Raw genomic sequence first — 15,485 nt, 5'->3', positions numbered from 1 at the left:
AGATAACAATTACTCAAATTTTGATTTCAGTAATCAAATTGAATCAAAATTACAATCAGAATTAAATCACATCAAAATCATTTAAATGATATACATATATGGCTATCATAACAAAAAATACTTTCTTCTTACAGAGCAAAATAATCTTTAGCTTCAGGAAAAGTAAAGCAGGTGTTCATATAGAAGAATAGCTGCTGAGCTTTATTTCGCATGTTTACAAAAATCTGAAAGCTGTTTCTCTTGGGGAAGAGTGAGCTTACGACTGAGTTAATCTTCAACCAGAAGAATAACACACTCTCTTTCAGTAAAAGTCTGGATCCTTTTTGCATGCTTAGAATGAATGCTCACACTTAGCAGTTGACCTCCAAAAAGATAAAATAAGAAAACTGAAAGGTTTAACTTTCACCTTTTATTACCAACTAAATTACAAAGTTGATTGTTCATCACTGCTATTGACAATTTAAACAATTACACTTCTGTAGTGTAGACAAGACACGGGGATTTGTCTCTAAAGGAACAGAGTGTGGAAAGTACAGTGGAGAAATTCTGAGTTCCTTTCAGATACAGGGAAATCCTTATCGTCACTCCAGGTTGTATTTTCAGACTAACAAAATTTCGTGTACGGAATTACAGTGATTTTTCCTGTCTCTCACAGACCTGTTTAAGAAAAGTCCATGTCTGTTTGGAAAGTTTTTACATACGTGCTGAAGGGATTCGTGTATACACTTAGTGAAGCATATGTTGAGGATCTGTTTTGTCATTACAAGAAAATTTTACTGAATAACAAGCAACAATAGGGAGGAAGAAAGGAAGTGTGCCCTTTCCTGAATCAGAATAGTGAGGTGCCTGAAGATGCTAATAAGCTGTGCTGACTTCTGGATTTTTTTATCTGTCAAAAACATTAGCCCTCCTCTGCCAGCTGCCTCAATCTCTTCCTTACCCAGAAAATTCCAATGATATAGTTGTGTATTCCAAGTATGAATTTCTTCAGAGTGATGGAAATCACAGGACAATCTAAACCAAAGCAAATGTAGTATCAAAATAAGCAAAAGAGAAGACTCCGTCGGAGCAGAGCAAAATAATTCTGTTTTACTTGCTACATGTGCAGATCCATCAAAGTATGTGGGCTGCAGAGGGGGTGAAACATGCTTCTGGGCCATCAGTCGTGATCCTTCAGTCCAATATGTTTAACCAAGGCTAAAGACTGGGTCATGCTGGCTTCTGTTTTCCAGGATGCTGATAATATTTTTCAAAACCAGATACTTTTTGGCAAGATTCTGCTGCTGCATGTTTACACCTTGTGTCCAAAAGTGGAATGGGGGGCTGTTCGGGCAGTGAGATTTGTTCTGTTTCTGCTCTGGGAAGACCTGAAAGGGGAAGGGCAATGGAGTTTCTAGGAGGACTCTTTACCAAGAAGTCAAAAGAGGGAGAGCAGGGCTTTCTGTAGCATCTTACTCAAAGAGCTCCTTGTTTGCTGTTGGAGGCAACAGCATTTTCTATGTTTACTGTTGTCACATGATGACAATGTCAGAAAAACAAAGCTACTCAAAAGTTGATGTGTACCTGTCACCATGTCCTTGTTTAAATACTTGTAAAAGTAAATGATTTAGCAAAAAGAATATGAACTGTAAGTGCCAACACCCTTTTTGTGGTTGGCTACACCTTAAACTGCTTTTGGTACTTCTTTTTATGGCTAAACTCAAAAAGTTTGTTGGGGTTCAGACCCTTTTTTGCTGGCACAGACCATAAACTGTAGATCACATGTAATCACAGATCACAATTTTATGTAAATATTCATTGCCAGACTACTGCAAGACAGCCGATTTAACTGCATCTGAAGCCAGTGTAGGTAGCTGCAGAAAAGGGAGTCTGATGTGATTATTGCTTGCAAACGTCCTGGGCATACCAGGATTACTTGATGGCACAGGTTTTCTTGTTGAAGTGGATCTTTGGTACAGGATTCACAGCTTCTAGGTGCAAAATGGTGGAAGGGCTTGCTACAGTATTTTCTTAAGCACAGCAGAATAAAAAGCAAAATATACTAGCTCTCTGTAGAAAAATAAACATCCTGGGCTTCAGCAGTCTTTCAGGCAGACTCTCTCCTTCTCCTTATTTCTCTCCTGAATGGTGCTTTGGATAGTATTTGAGGAGGATGAGGAAGGGTAATGATAAATTGACTATAAACTTCTATGAATTAAGAAACAGGACATAAAGTTATTAATTTTATGGATGAGTAACAGCTGAATCACAACAGAGACTTGAATTGGCAGGCTCTTCGAATCTCTATTCCAAGTGAAATTCCAAAATAAAAAGTCATTCCAAAACAAAAAAATAAACTTTGAGACTTCCCATGGAGGTAAATTTTCAGATTTTTTTCCAGGACAGCGTTCTGAATGACATACTTGTTTGTCCTTTACAAATGCTTTCCTACGGTCTTCGAACAACCAATAGCTCTGGCTGTTGACCATGCTGTGATGTAGGAAGCTCAAGAATGAGGAAACCAAAAAAGCCTGATTTCCTCAAATTTCTGGACTGCTGAGAAGCCCAGCTCTTGGATGTCCTGGAAGAACCTTCACATGAGCATCTGTTTTGGAACCTGGAGCCGGGTTATTGTGGGATAATTCATAAGACGACATAGACTAATCACGAGGGCCCTGTCATTAAACGCTCCAATTACTTTTTTTCTGCAATAGCTTCTGCTCTTCTCCACATCCCACAATGCATTCCAGGGCTACTACGTTAATTGGAAGTATATTCCTGTGCGTGAAGTGGACTCTAATTAGCACCTAAGGGGTACATTCTGGTGTCCTGACTCATGTGGCATGGAGGTGTACCTCAGAGTCGCTCCATGGCAGCCTGTGGGACTGCTCATGAAGGAAGGTGTTTCCTGGCCCAGATGAAGGCTGGCTGGGAAGCTCCGAGCCACCCAGATGGGACAAGAGGCTCCACTGACTGTCCAGCATGCAATGCCGTGGCCCGGGGCCCTATAAAACAATAGTTACACTAACGCTTCCAATTATTTTGCTCGACTAATGAGTAATATGAGCGGCTCCAGATTTTAAGTCTGTGAGCAATGTAGGAACACTGTAAAAATTGGGATCACAGGCAGTCTTGTAATAAATTAATAACTTTGACTATTACGTGAGTCATCTGTAAAATGGGCCCTGAGTTATGAAGACACACACCAACTGGGGGGGGGGGGTGTATTATGGAAAATTAAAATTAATGTGACATAATACTACTTCAATTACAATAAAAGTACTGCAGCTAGAAGTGATGGGAAAAGTGGGAGGGGCATAACTCCACTGATTAGCATAATTACATCCACGCATCTGGTTTCCAAAAGCAGGAGGCGAATTGGTTTCAGCTCAGTATCAGCACCTCCTGCCAGCCGTGCAGCGAGACAGCCGTGAGCAGACATCCCGACTCCTGCTCCGCGGGATGACGCTGGCAGCCAGGGTGGAAGGAAACAAAAGGCACTGATTAAAACAAAAAGCCTAGTCGGCAGCTTTCACAATCAGTACGTAATAAGTCTTTTGTTTTGTTTTTGGGGTTTTTTTTTTCTTCTTAATACTATTAATCGCCTTTCAAAGCCCTTACAAAATGCACTTCCCTGGTGATATGAAACATCCCCTCCAGCATCAGTTCTCTGGCTCTTTCCTTGTTCTAAACCCACGTGCACTCAAAATCCTCACCTGGAGGACCGTGGACGCAGATGTCACTAAATACAGCTTCTTCAGCGGTTACTACAGAATGACGTGTGTCACTGTCCTTTTCATGGACATCATATGACAATCCCAGCAGGAGGATGCAGGGCCAAGTTATAAATCACCTGGGCAGCGTCCCAATTGCCCTATCTCTAAGAGACACATCCTGCCCATAGTGACAACTTGGGATTAAAATGTCAGCAAGTACTTCATGAAAGTTGTTATCTATGAATTATTTCATAACTCCACAGAGTACTTATGAAAATATGCTGTAAAGAGTTATTCAGACTTGAGAATTATCTTAATTGTGCTTGGACTGGAAAAATAATTACAATGCGCTGAGGTTACTAATCTCTTCTGAATGAGCTCAGGGGTAGTAAAATATTTTAAAATGCTTTAAAGCGAGGAGAGAGATGAAGTTTAATAAAAGGCTTGCCTAAAATATTCTAAGCAACATGTCCATCACAAATGTAATGTGGAAATATATGAAAACTAAAAGGTGAAAAACGTATCTTAATTGCTTAATACATTTATTTTCCTGTATTATCAAAATGTTGTGCAGGATTTTACCAACATCAAAACTACTTTATATTGTTAAAAGACGGTAAAATGATTTGAAATACAGCATCAATAGGTTTAATGTCTCCTGTAGAACCTGATGTAATTCATATAATGTGAAAAGACTGTATCTGCCAATGAAGAGAAAGCCAATCCTTAAATATTCTTCTATATTTTACGAATTATGCAGTAGATATTTTTTCTATATGAAATAACCATCCAATTTACATCCTGCTGGGTAAAGAATTGTCATCTATGATATATTTCTTTTGGCCAAACAACCCTTAGCATGAATGAATGTAGTGTAATTCATTTGTTGTTCAAAACACAGATCTCGGTATAAACACAGCAACTGGGTATAAACGTTGCTTTTGGGATCAATATTTATCATCTCTCAGTGATTGTTGTTGGACTGATGCTGCATTTACAAATGGAAAGAAATCTTTTTCCCCCCTTTTATCTGCCAGCCTTCAAACCTTCAGCTAAGATTTAGGAGTCAGCTCTGAGACCCTTTACTTTTGGCACATAATCCCCAGCAGCTCAGGTTCGGCAGAGCTGCGAGGCCCTCACCCGCGCTGTGGGTCCCGTGTCCCCTGCTGCCTTACACAGCGTTGGTGCAGATGTGAAGGGTGGGAGCGCAGCAAACAGCGAGCTCTCTGCTGCTGAAGCGCAGACCCCTGCATCTGAAAACAGGTTTCCCTCTCGCGGAGACGCATGAAGGCGCGTCCGTCTCAGGACAGGTCGGAGCCCGCTCGTGGGACCTCGCCTGCCCATCATTCACATCATTTCTAAAGCTGGAGAGACTGTGAGCATTTCCTACTCAGCAGAGGTGCAAGCCGGGATGCTTAGCCTGGGCAGCCAGAGCATAGGTGGGTATGGGGAGATGGCTACCCATCTCTCTCCGCTGGCTCGTCAAGGAGGGTAGGTGACTAGCTTTGTTTAATCACCCATTTCATAGATGACTGAAGTCATGTGAGGCAAATCCCTTTCTGTGGGCCTAAGAGACCGGCAGCACGTCACCTGCAATTCTCATATCCAGTTTTAACAGCACCACGATCCTATGCTCTACATGAAAGAAAGTATTACTATTTAATTTAAATAATTTTTCAAGCTGATGCACTGCACTTCATTGTATGCTTACTGGTTGAGGAGTACGTGAGTCCAGATCAACTTTACCTGAAATGGAAAAAGCTGCTTTCACAGTTGTCCACAGTAAAATACCCAACCTGGTCTAAACTGAAGCAGCTTACTGATATAGCCTTTCAATTTGTACATTCAAGTGTTGAATTTATTGTTATATGATACTATATACCTTGCAGAAAGGTAATGGGGTATTTTGGGGCAGCTCCCGTTCCTCTGGATTCCCCTCCTCTGTCTCCTGCTGTTCTTGCTTTCATCTGTAGCTGCCTCCTGCTCACCCTCACGCCGCCTCCACCTGCAGCAGCCATCGCTTTGGGGACTTGGTCTTATTTTCCTCAGTCGGTGCCTCTCTTACCCCACCCTTGCTACAGTTTTGGCAATAATACAATAATATTACAGTTCCTCTTGTCTATGCTTGATTAGAAATCTTAACGTACCGACTTGGATTTGCTATTGCTGTTGTAGGGAAGTTCCTGTTGTCTGCTATACAAGATGGGGAACTTTAAAAAAAAAATACTTGTTTTTAACAGTTAGTGGTCTTTTTTTTTTGGCATTCCCAACATTCCCTGGCCTCATAGGCTTAGTCACTGTAACAGGGATTTCTAGTGAATCCTTATTTCTTTATAGAAGGCAGACACAATGACAGAAATACATGTAACACCCTGGCAAGCACAAAATGCCTTGCATTGATAGCTGGATTTGAGTATGAATGGCAGGATCACCACACAGCCAGATTAGAATCATAGAATCACAGAATGGTTTGGGTTGGAAGGGACCTCGAAGATCATCTAGTTCCAACCCCCCTGCCATGGGCAGAGACACCCTCCAATAGACCAGGTTGCTCAAAGCCCCATCCAACGTGGCCTTGAACACTTCCAGGGAGGGGGCATCCACAACCTCTCTGGGGAACCTGTTCCAGTGCCTCACCACTCTCACAGTAAAGAATTTCTTTCCAACATCTCATCTAAATCGACCCTCCTTCAGCTTGAACCCATTACCCCGTGTCCTGTCACTACACTCCCTGATAAACAGCCCCCCTCCAGCTTTCCTGTAGGCCCCTTCAGGTACTGGAAGGCTGCAGTTAGATCTCCCCGGAGCCGCCTTTTCTCCAGGCTGAACAACCCCAACTCTCTCAGCCTGTCCTCACAGGAGAGGTGCTCCAGCCCTCCGATCAGCTTCGTGTCCTCCTCTGGACTCGCTCCAACACCTCCGTGTCTCTCCTGTACTGGGGCCCCCAGAGCTGGACGCAGTACTCCAGGTGGGGTCTCACAAGAGCGGAGTAGAGGGGCAGGATCACCTCCCTCGACCTGCTGGTCACGCTTCTTTTGATGCAGCCCAGGACACGGTTGGCTTTCTGGGCTGCAAGCGCACACTGCCGGCTCATGCTGAGCTTCTCATCAATCAAAACCCCCAAGTCCTTCTCCTCAGGGCTCCTTTCAATCCATTCCTCGCCCAGCCTATAGCCGTGCTTGGGATTGTGCCGACCCACGTGCAGGGCCTTGCACTTGGCCTTGTTGAACTTCATGCAGTTTGCACGGGCCCACCTCTCCAGCCTGTCAAGGTCCCTCTGCATGGCATCCCTTCCCTCCAGCGTGTTGACCACACCACACAGCTTGGTGTCATCGGCAAACTTGCTGAGGGTGCACTCGATCCCACTGTCCATGTCACCGACAAAGATGTTGAACAGTGCCGGTCCCAGTACTGACCCCTGAGGAACGCCACTCATCACCGTTCTCCACTTGGACATTGAGCCGTTGACCACAACTCTTTGAGTGTGACCATCCAGCCAGTTCCTTATCCACCGAGTAGTACATCCATCGAATCCATGTCTCTCCAATTTAGACACAAGGATGTCGTGCGGGACAGTGTCAAATGCCTTGCATTTACTATGGGTGCAGTGTGGCTCTAGGTATTTATAAATAAAACAACCTGACTTTCATAAAGGCTGTTTTCATTATAAATGAATGTCCTTTGAGTTGGATTCAGCCTCTAGATACTATCAAAAAATTGCCTCCAAGCTGGCTGGAATCCCAGGGACTCTGTTGGATCTTGATAACTTTGCCATACATGACCTCTCTTTGTCCTTTCACACCTTTCACACATCCTGCCAGAAAGGTTTTAGGTTTTTTTGATGATGTTGACTTCATTTGCACAATTGTTGTTTATTAGTGCTCAACACTGAATCTGTTGGTTCCCATAAACCACTGCATGACGATCACTGTTGCTCCCTAGCGCTTACGATAAGCCAGACCTTCCCTTACTGGAGGAAACTGTTCATTCTCTATCTCGCCTTGGAAGAACAAACATTTAACTTTAGCTTATCCTACTGTATTAGGCTTGCTAAGTTATTTACTAGCTTTTAAAGGTTTCTGCAGAATGTTTGTTAGATTTTTGAACTCTTCTGGCACCCAAAAAATCCAAGCATCTTAAGTATAAACTTCTGTCAGTTTGTGTATATGAGCTGTGCCCCAAATGTCTCTCCACATTCAATGTTTTTATGATGGTATAAAATGAGAGTTTGAACCCAAAGCAAATTTTAATAAATGTTTTACTTGATCTTATTTCAAATACTCCATTGAAAATTTCCCCACCAATGCAAATTAATCTACTGATTCATTCCTTCTCTTACTCCTCCTTTCTGTCCTCTTTCATTTTATATCTTGCATTCAGCTTTTTTGCATTCCGGCTCCTAAGAACAGATGAATGGACAGGACCTTATTGGTCACTTTGGTCCCTTGTATATCAGCCTCTATCTTAGAAGCAGTTTGTGTCCTACTAATACTCCAGCTTTAAGTCTGTTCCAAGTCCTCACAGTTCTCACATTTAAGAACTTTGTTGTGTTTCCCAAGCTAGAATTATTAATGGCTAGCTTAGTCTCCTTCATTTGCCTGTTGTACCAGCATTGGAAAAAAACCCCTCTTACTTTCTCACTATTGCTCTATATGCTTCCCAGCCTCTTTCTTTGCCTGTTCTGGCGTGCCTCATTTCTCACTGAACTGTTTCTAGACTACCAGTGCCTATGACGTTTGAAGCACTTTCCAGATCTTCCAGAGTGGATATGCACTGTCCTGGGGGTTCACAGCTGTCGGGGTTTAACCCCAGCTGGTAACCAGGCACCACCCAGCCACTTGCTCACCCCTCCCTCCCCCGAGAAGATGGGGAGGAGAATGGAAAAAAACCTCATGGGTTGAGATAAAGACAGTTTAAGAGGATAACAGAGGAAGAGAATAATAACAATAACAACAGTAATAACAATAATAATACAAGTGATGCACAAATGCAATTGCTCACCACATGCAAAAGGAAAATAAAACAATCCGATGCCCAGCCTGTTCCTGAGCAGCGATCCCGCCTCCTGGCAGCATCCCCAGTTCTATCCAGAGCATGATGCTATATGGTTGGGAATATCCCTGTGGCCAGTCTGGGCCAGCTGTCCTGGCTGTGCTCTCCCAGCTCCTCGTGCACCTGGCAGGGCGTGAGAAGCTGAAAAGTCTTTGACTTACGTTGACACTACAACTGCCCAGCAACAACTAAAATCATCCATGTATCAATATTATTCTCATCCTAAATCCAAAACACAGCACTATACCTACTACTAGAAAGAAAATTAACTCTCTCAGCCGAAACCAGGACAACAGCTCAAAGGACGTTAGCAGACAGATGTTAGTGGAAGTAGGCAGGGACTTTCTACTCATGTTAACTACAATCATCCTGTGGTGGAAAGACAAAGATGGGAAGACGATGGAGAGAGATACCATGATAAATGCAACGATTCCTCACTGGAATAAGAAACCAGTTCCCTTCTTTCCACTCCCATTGAAAAGAACCCCTCGGTTTGAGGACAAAGTGTAAACAAGAGTGTCTTCAGAAAGGGGAAAAAAGCACATCACTGACGATGGACTTGGGGAAGACCAAGAATTATGAAAGCGTCTCCTGTATTTGCTGAGGAGGACAGAAGCACTCCCATGCAGCTTATGCCTCATACTCTTCTTTCAGTATAGTCTCTCCAGCATGGGCACGGTGCATGCTTGCTTTTGTGCTTGTGCAAGCAGGCTACCTGGAAATAAATTCATGTGATATAGGTAAGGCAGTATCACCCCAGGGCAGTGAGGAATCAGCAGCGTTTGTATCTTTCATCCTCTGTTCCAGAAGCCACAAACACTGTGTGGGTACCAGGGAGTGGCAAACCTCCATGTGCAGTGCCTGTCTTAAACACAAAAGTCATGGAGCACTGCTATCTTTATTGTTGTTGTTGTTGTTAGCTTATTTGCTTATTTACTTATGTTCTTATTTATTAAGTTCTGATCAATCTGTTATGCACTGGCCTAAGTAGCATTGCTTCCTCAGTGACAAGCTCAGCTCCATTAGCACCTGGTCATGCTACATGTGGTAATTGGAAGACAGAAATTTGCATGCATGGAGAAGTTTCTGTTTACTCCTGTCAGTTTGGAAACACTTCTAGTTAAGTACAGATCTAAAGAAAAGTAAAAAGAAGAGGAAAAAAAAAGCCACAGAATGGAATGTGCATCTTCAGCAACCATCCTTGCAAGACTGCACATGGCAGATTCGGGAAGCAGCAGAGGATGACTATGTAGAGAAGACACGCACAACTCAAGAAACATGGGTGGGCTGTTGAAGACAACCAGTTACTGGCTCCTGTTGGAAACATGACTCTTTCCTCAAGGCCTGAAACTAGATTTTTAAACACGAGCGCTAGACATTCACAGGAGATGCCCAGCTTTTTATTATTATTCTACAGCTAACAGCTTAGTCCTACAGCTATTACAGTTTGGTTAGACGTATGTGCAGTAACATGAATCTCTTACTCCCGTGCCTTCCTCCTCCAGTCCAGTGCTCCTACAGCATGGGACTCAGAGTTTCTCCAGCGCATCCAGTTTGTTATGCAGATTGTGGGGCAAGGGGTAAAAAGCCCCTACATACATCACTTCCACCATGTCAGTCCAGCCCTTCCCCATTTTCCTATTATGTGTAGCCACGTCTTTAATGCAGATCCCACTTCTACCACTTGAATTCTTGCTTCTCCTTGCCACTGCACAGCAGTCACATACCCCTTAGCTCCCCTCCTGTCTCTAGCTTTCCTCCTAAAGTTTTAGCTTATCCCCATTTGCCCTTTCCCACACCTCCCTTCATCCTCCACTCTCCCACTACACAGTGCCTATTTTTTCATTTCATTACAAAGTCCTCACCCAACAGTGCAATTACTTCTAAGTTCACATCAGACAGACTAAGGTGCCCATGGGCTCTAAGTCAGTCACAGGCTGTAGGCTGCACACTTCTGACATGCAGAACTTACGGAATATCTTAAAAAACTGAAGGAACAATTTAAGGAATTTCTAGAAACTTAAAATGCTTCTCTTTGGGTAAATGTACAAGGGACAGTGCAATGAGATACAGATGCAATTGAGCCTGCTCTAAATTCAGCTCTTCTGCCCAATGCTGCGTCCTGCTGCGTTTGCCTGCTTTCTAGGCAGAACAGGCGAAATTCCACAGTCATGTCACTATACCACTGCTGACACCAGAGTCAGCCCTTCTACGGGTAGCTCATTTACTTCTGACTTTTGCAGATATACTATGAAGAAAAGTTTTTTAGGAAGCTCTTGAAGGGTGAGAACAACATACACATGAAAGGACTATTTAAAATATTTCATTTCTTTGACTTTTCATATTCTGCCTGTGTTGATAAACTGTTTTTAGATTTTTTTTTTTTTTTTTTGTAGACAATCACTGTAAACAATGTGTCTAGTAAGGCTAGCATTAACTCACCTTCAATCCAGCTTGCTTTTGTGGGGTTTTTTTCCTTACCCCTTGCAACCGATTCCTGTCTCTCTTTGAGAGGGAGTCAACAGGAAGCATGACACAGTGGGACAGGATGTGTGAGAGCATTAAATTTCCTGGAGAAGCTCCATTCTTTCTACTATCATAGCCATAAGCATCAGTGCCATAAGTATCCTTACCTACTGATCCTAGGTATCACTGTAAGAGACTGCCTCTTTCTTAATACAATAGCAGTTAGATTAGATACACCACGTACAATGCTTTGCATGGATAAAGAACTTTTGCAAATTAATGTTAAATGTGGTTTTAATTATCTAAAAAAAGAAAGGAAAATGCTAAAGAGCTTGGTTGTGTGTGGTTTGTTTTTTAAATGGAAGACAGAAAAAAAGTGGATTATATTTTTTTATTTTGGTAGAAAAAGAATTATCACAAACCCCAAGCAGACAGTCCCATGTTATAAGCACCAATATGGAGGAAATGCTCACAATGCTGATTTTTAGCCATTAAAAAAAGTGGTCAAATATATTTATTGATAGGTGAAATTCTACAGTCAGGATAAAGTCATGCTTGCTAATGCAATCTCAGGCCTGTGTTACAATACATTCTCTAATGAATAATAACATGCTTTCCACCCATCAATATCACTTTGTCATTCAGCCTAAAGGTCAGATGACAGAATGGCTCAAGATTTATTTTTATCATCCCTGTACAAGGACTGAATTCCCACTTCCCAGTTACTTGGATCCCCGCCTCCTTCATTATTCAGCCTTGCCTCATTCAGCAGACAGCATCTGGAGAAGACATTCCTCGTTTTCCTCATGAGTCAGGGTGGGCAGTGGCCCAGGCAGGGCTTCCACGTGAACCGGGAATGATGTTCATTCGATGCACAGAGAGCATCTTATTTTCCTAAGAACTTTACCTAAGAGATGATAACTAGTTGATCACAAAGCCTGTGGGAGCTAGAAGTGGCTTTGCATTTGCCAACCTTTGCCCCTGGGCTCGTCAGGCAGTTGTACAAGCCCTGCAATTCAAAGCACTGTAAGTAATGTTTTCTTGCAACACTTTCTGTTTAGTGTCGCCAAGCCTAGAGTGAAGGTTTCTGGCACTCTTTGCACAGAAAGTTACAGCACATATAATCTTTTTTTCTTTAAACTCGTAGTTAGTACATTTACAGATGTTTAGGCATCAGGATAGATGGGCTTGTTCTGTATAGTGTAGAAAAAGCTACCCGAGTAAGGCATTTTTGGTGTTTGATAAAAAACTTCTGTTCCTGGAAGCAGCAAAACAAATCACGAAAGCAGCAAAACAAATCAGGAGATAGACTAGATTAGATTGATTTTTGGGCACCTACTTATAAATCCATTGCACTTGCACTTTCAAGAGAAATTTTAAAAGGCCCCCCCCTCCCAAAATATGGGTCCCTAAAGAAGCCTGTGCTACGGCAGTCATGGTGTCTGAAAGGCTCCAAAGAATATTCAGTACCTACTATTTTTAATGATATAATGGGAAACTGTTTCATGCCTGAGAAATAAATGCCTTTTCTGCACCTCAGGGGAACAGTTGTGCAATCCCGAATGGCTTGCCATGCCTAGGCTAGTCTTTAAACCTTTGGTTCCAACTGTACCAGAAGCTGGAGCTCCAGAAAGCCGCGTTCCCATCCCAACCACACGCCTTATAAGGAACTTTTCTTTCCTATCTTTGTTTACCAAGCCCTCTTGGCGAGCTGAAGCCGATGCTTTGGCATGCCGCAGGACAGCCCCGTCTGTGCTTGCGGATGTGTATTTCCATCTGAACATCAATAAGTAGATAAGACTGATCAGTTGATCCTATAAAGCAACCGATCTTTTATTATTTTGTGATTGCACAGCACACTAAAGCAAACCAGGGAAAGTGCAGAGCTCAGCACTATGCGTTTTGGAGCTAGACACTATGCTCCCAAACATTTACAGCCCTAACACTGCATATAAAGACCTGGGTTTCTGGCGATCCGACATCAACAGGAGCTTTTTAATATCGAGTTCAGGTTTATGACACACATTTTTTGTATATTTTACTACACCAGAGTAATTTTTAGTTAGGCTTCTCCAGGAGAATGGCAGTTTTCCTGCAGTGTGCATCGTTCCTCTGATTTAAACAAAGGACACGCGGCTGCTCTTAATATAAATATTGTCAGCGACTTAAGTCTAAATTAAGAATTAACAAGACCGGAAGACTCGGATCCACTATATATAGATCTCTGGGACTCTCCAAGTTGGCTCGTGTATTTCTGGCTGCCAAAGAAATGAACGCACGGCGTTGTTGCGGCGTCTGTTGACGATGAATTTATTCGGCACGTACTTCCCCGCCGCAGCACAGCACGGCAGCGCTCCCGCACCGCGGGCCGGTGTAGAAGCCCTCGCCCGTCCCCGCCTCCTGCCTACTTGCCGCCCTTGGGCAGCTCTGCCCTCTCGCTTTTCCTCCTCCCCCGCTCTGTGCTTGGGGCGCGGCGGGAGGGGCGGGGGGTGGTGGTGAGGTCGTACCGTAGCAACCGGGCAGTCTCCAGGTCAACAACGGGGCGGTGGCGACGCCGCTTCAGGGCGGGTGGGGAGGGCGGCGGCGGCGGCGCGGCCGGAGGCAGGTGAGGGCGGGCGGGGGGGGGCAGCGGCACCGGCAGGGGGCGCCGCGGGGTGGGGGGGCGGCACCGCACCCGCGGCGCAGCGGGGGCAGAGAGAGGCAGCGGCGGAGCCCCCAGCGCGGCGGCCCTCAGGTCCCGCCGCAGGGCGGAGGGTTGCCCAGCCCCGGCGCTGGCGGGCAGGCTCGGGCGGTGTGATGCCGAGTCGTAGTCCTTCACCCCAGGGGCCTCGGTTTCCCTTCCCCGACCGTTGCCGTGCAGTGTATCTGGGGACATGTCAGTTACCTCACGTGGCGGCTGTGAGGGGTGGCTGCGAGGGCGTAGCGCAGCTACCGCTTGCCAGCACCGGCGAGCGACACAGCCGCACCTCACCCTGGGTGGCCACGACGGTGGGTCAGGCCTTGTCCTGCACTCCCCCTCTTCCTTAGGCCCCGCTGTGTTTTTGCAATGACACCCTCTGCCCTGTTCCCACAGAAGGCAGCTGCCCACGTCTGCCCCCCGCGCACCTTTCATGGGGGCTGTGGCGCTTTGGGTGGCGTGGGGCGGCTTCTCCGGCTGTAAGGCAAGTGGGCTTTCCCGAGGCGTTCCCATGTGTTGGGACAGGCTGGTCATATGGCCTCAGCAAACACTGCTGCATCTGTTAAAAACTCAAAATGCGTGGGGGGTGAAGGTTTGACCAGATTTGTTTGCACTGGCCAGAGCGGAAGGGTAGAGGTGCCCAGTTGAACTCTTGTTCACCTTTTGAAAATAACCTGTTTTGATCCAGACTTTGGGCTGAAGGTTATCCCGGCTGTCATCGTTTTTGAACTCACTTGCCTTTCCAACACTTGAGATAAACTTGCAGTTTCCGTTGGAAGTTGCTTTGCCTCCTTTCAAATGCTCCTTTTCATACAGTGCCAGCATTTCATGTCCAGGTGCCGTTCAAGCGGCTGGGGGTGGTGCTGGAGGCTAACGCAAGGGAAAACCTGTGGCCACACCCCTGGGCATCTGGAACATGAAATGGCACCTGGGATTTGTTCTCCAGTGCAGGCTGCTGCTTGAAATATGTCTTGATTATTACCGTGAGAGCATTGCGGCACTATTTCTGCAGCCTGAGAGAGAAATGGCGCAAGTCTGACGGCTCGCTATGGGCACTGTCCTCTGTGGCTCCTCTGTGGCGAGGACTCCCTCTTACTGCACTGACAAGAGTCCCTGCTAGTCAGGGGCTGTGCTGCTGGGGGGCATCTTCTGTGCAATGCCTGGGGTGTTAGGGTGCAGAATGGACTCCCCTTTTTTTAATGTACTCCCTGCCTTTCACACTGTTTGTGTCTTTCTGCATGAGCAGGACAGAGACCAGAATGGTTTATATATTTCTAGATGGCTATTTAAACCTGTATGAGGGGAATAAATAGCATGTTCAGTTCTGTAATGAAGAAAGAGGGAGGAGGCTAAGTCTTTGGGTTATTATTTTATCCCATTTTTGCTCTTCCCGTAGGAACTATGGGAAACATAGGCCACTAACATCTGGCCTGTTAGTGATTCATAAATATCCCTCATTCATGCATCTGTCTTGTTAGAAGAACCAAGTAAATGGCAAAACACTGTGTCTCAAAGCCATACACTCAGCCAATATATGCTACCTTGCTTCAACTGGCATTTTGTTTTCTATTCATATGTTGTGTCTTCTTCACAGT

This window comes from Grus americana, chromosome 1, assembly GCF_028858705.1.
Source record: "Grus americana isolate bGruAme1 chromosome 1, bGruAme1.mat, whole genome shotgun sequence".
Lineage (NCBI taxonomy): Eukaryota > Metazoa > Chordata > Aves > Gruiformes > Gruidae > Grus > Grus americana.
Note: the sequence above shows the minus strand (reverse complement) of the source record.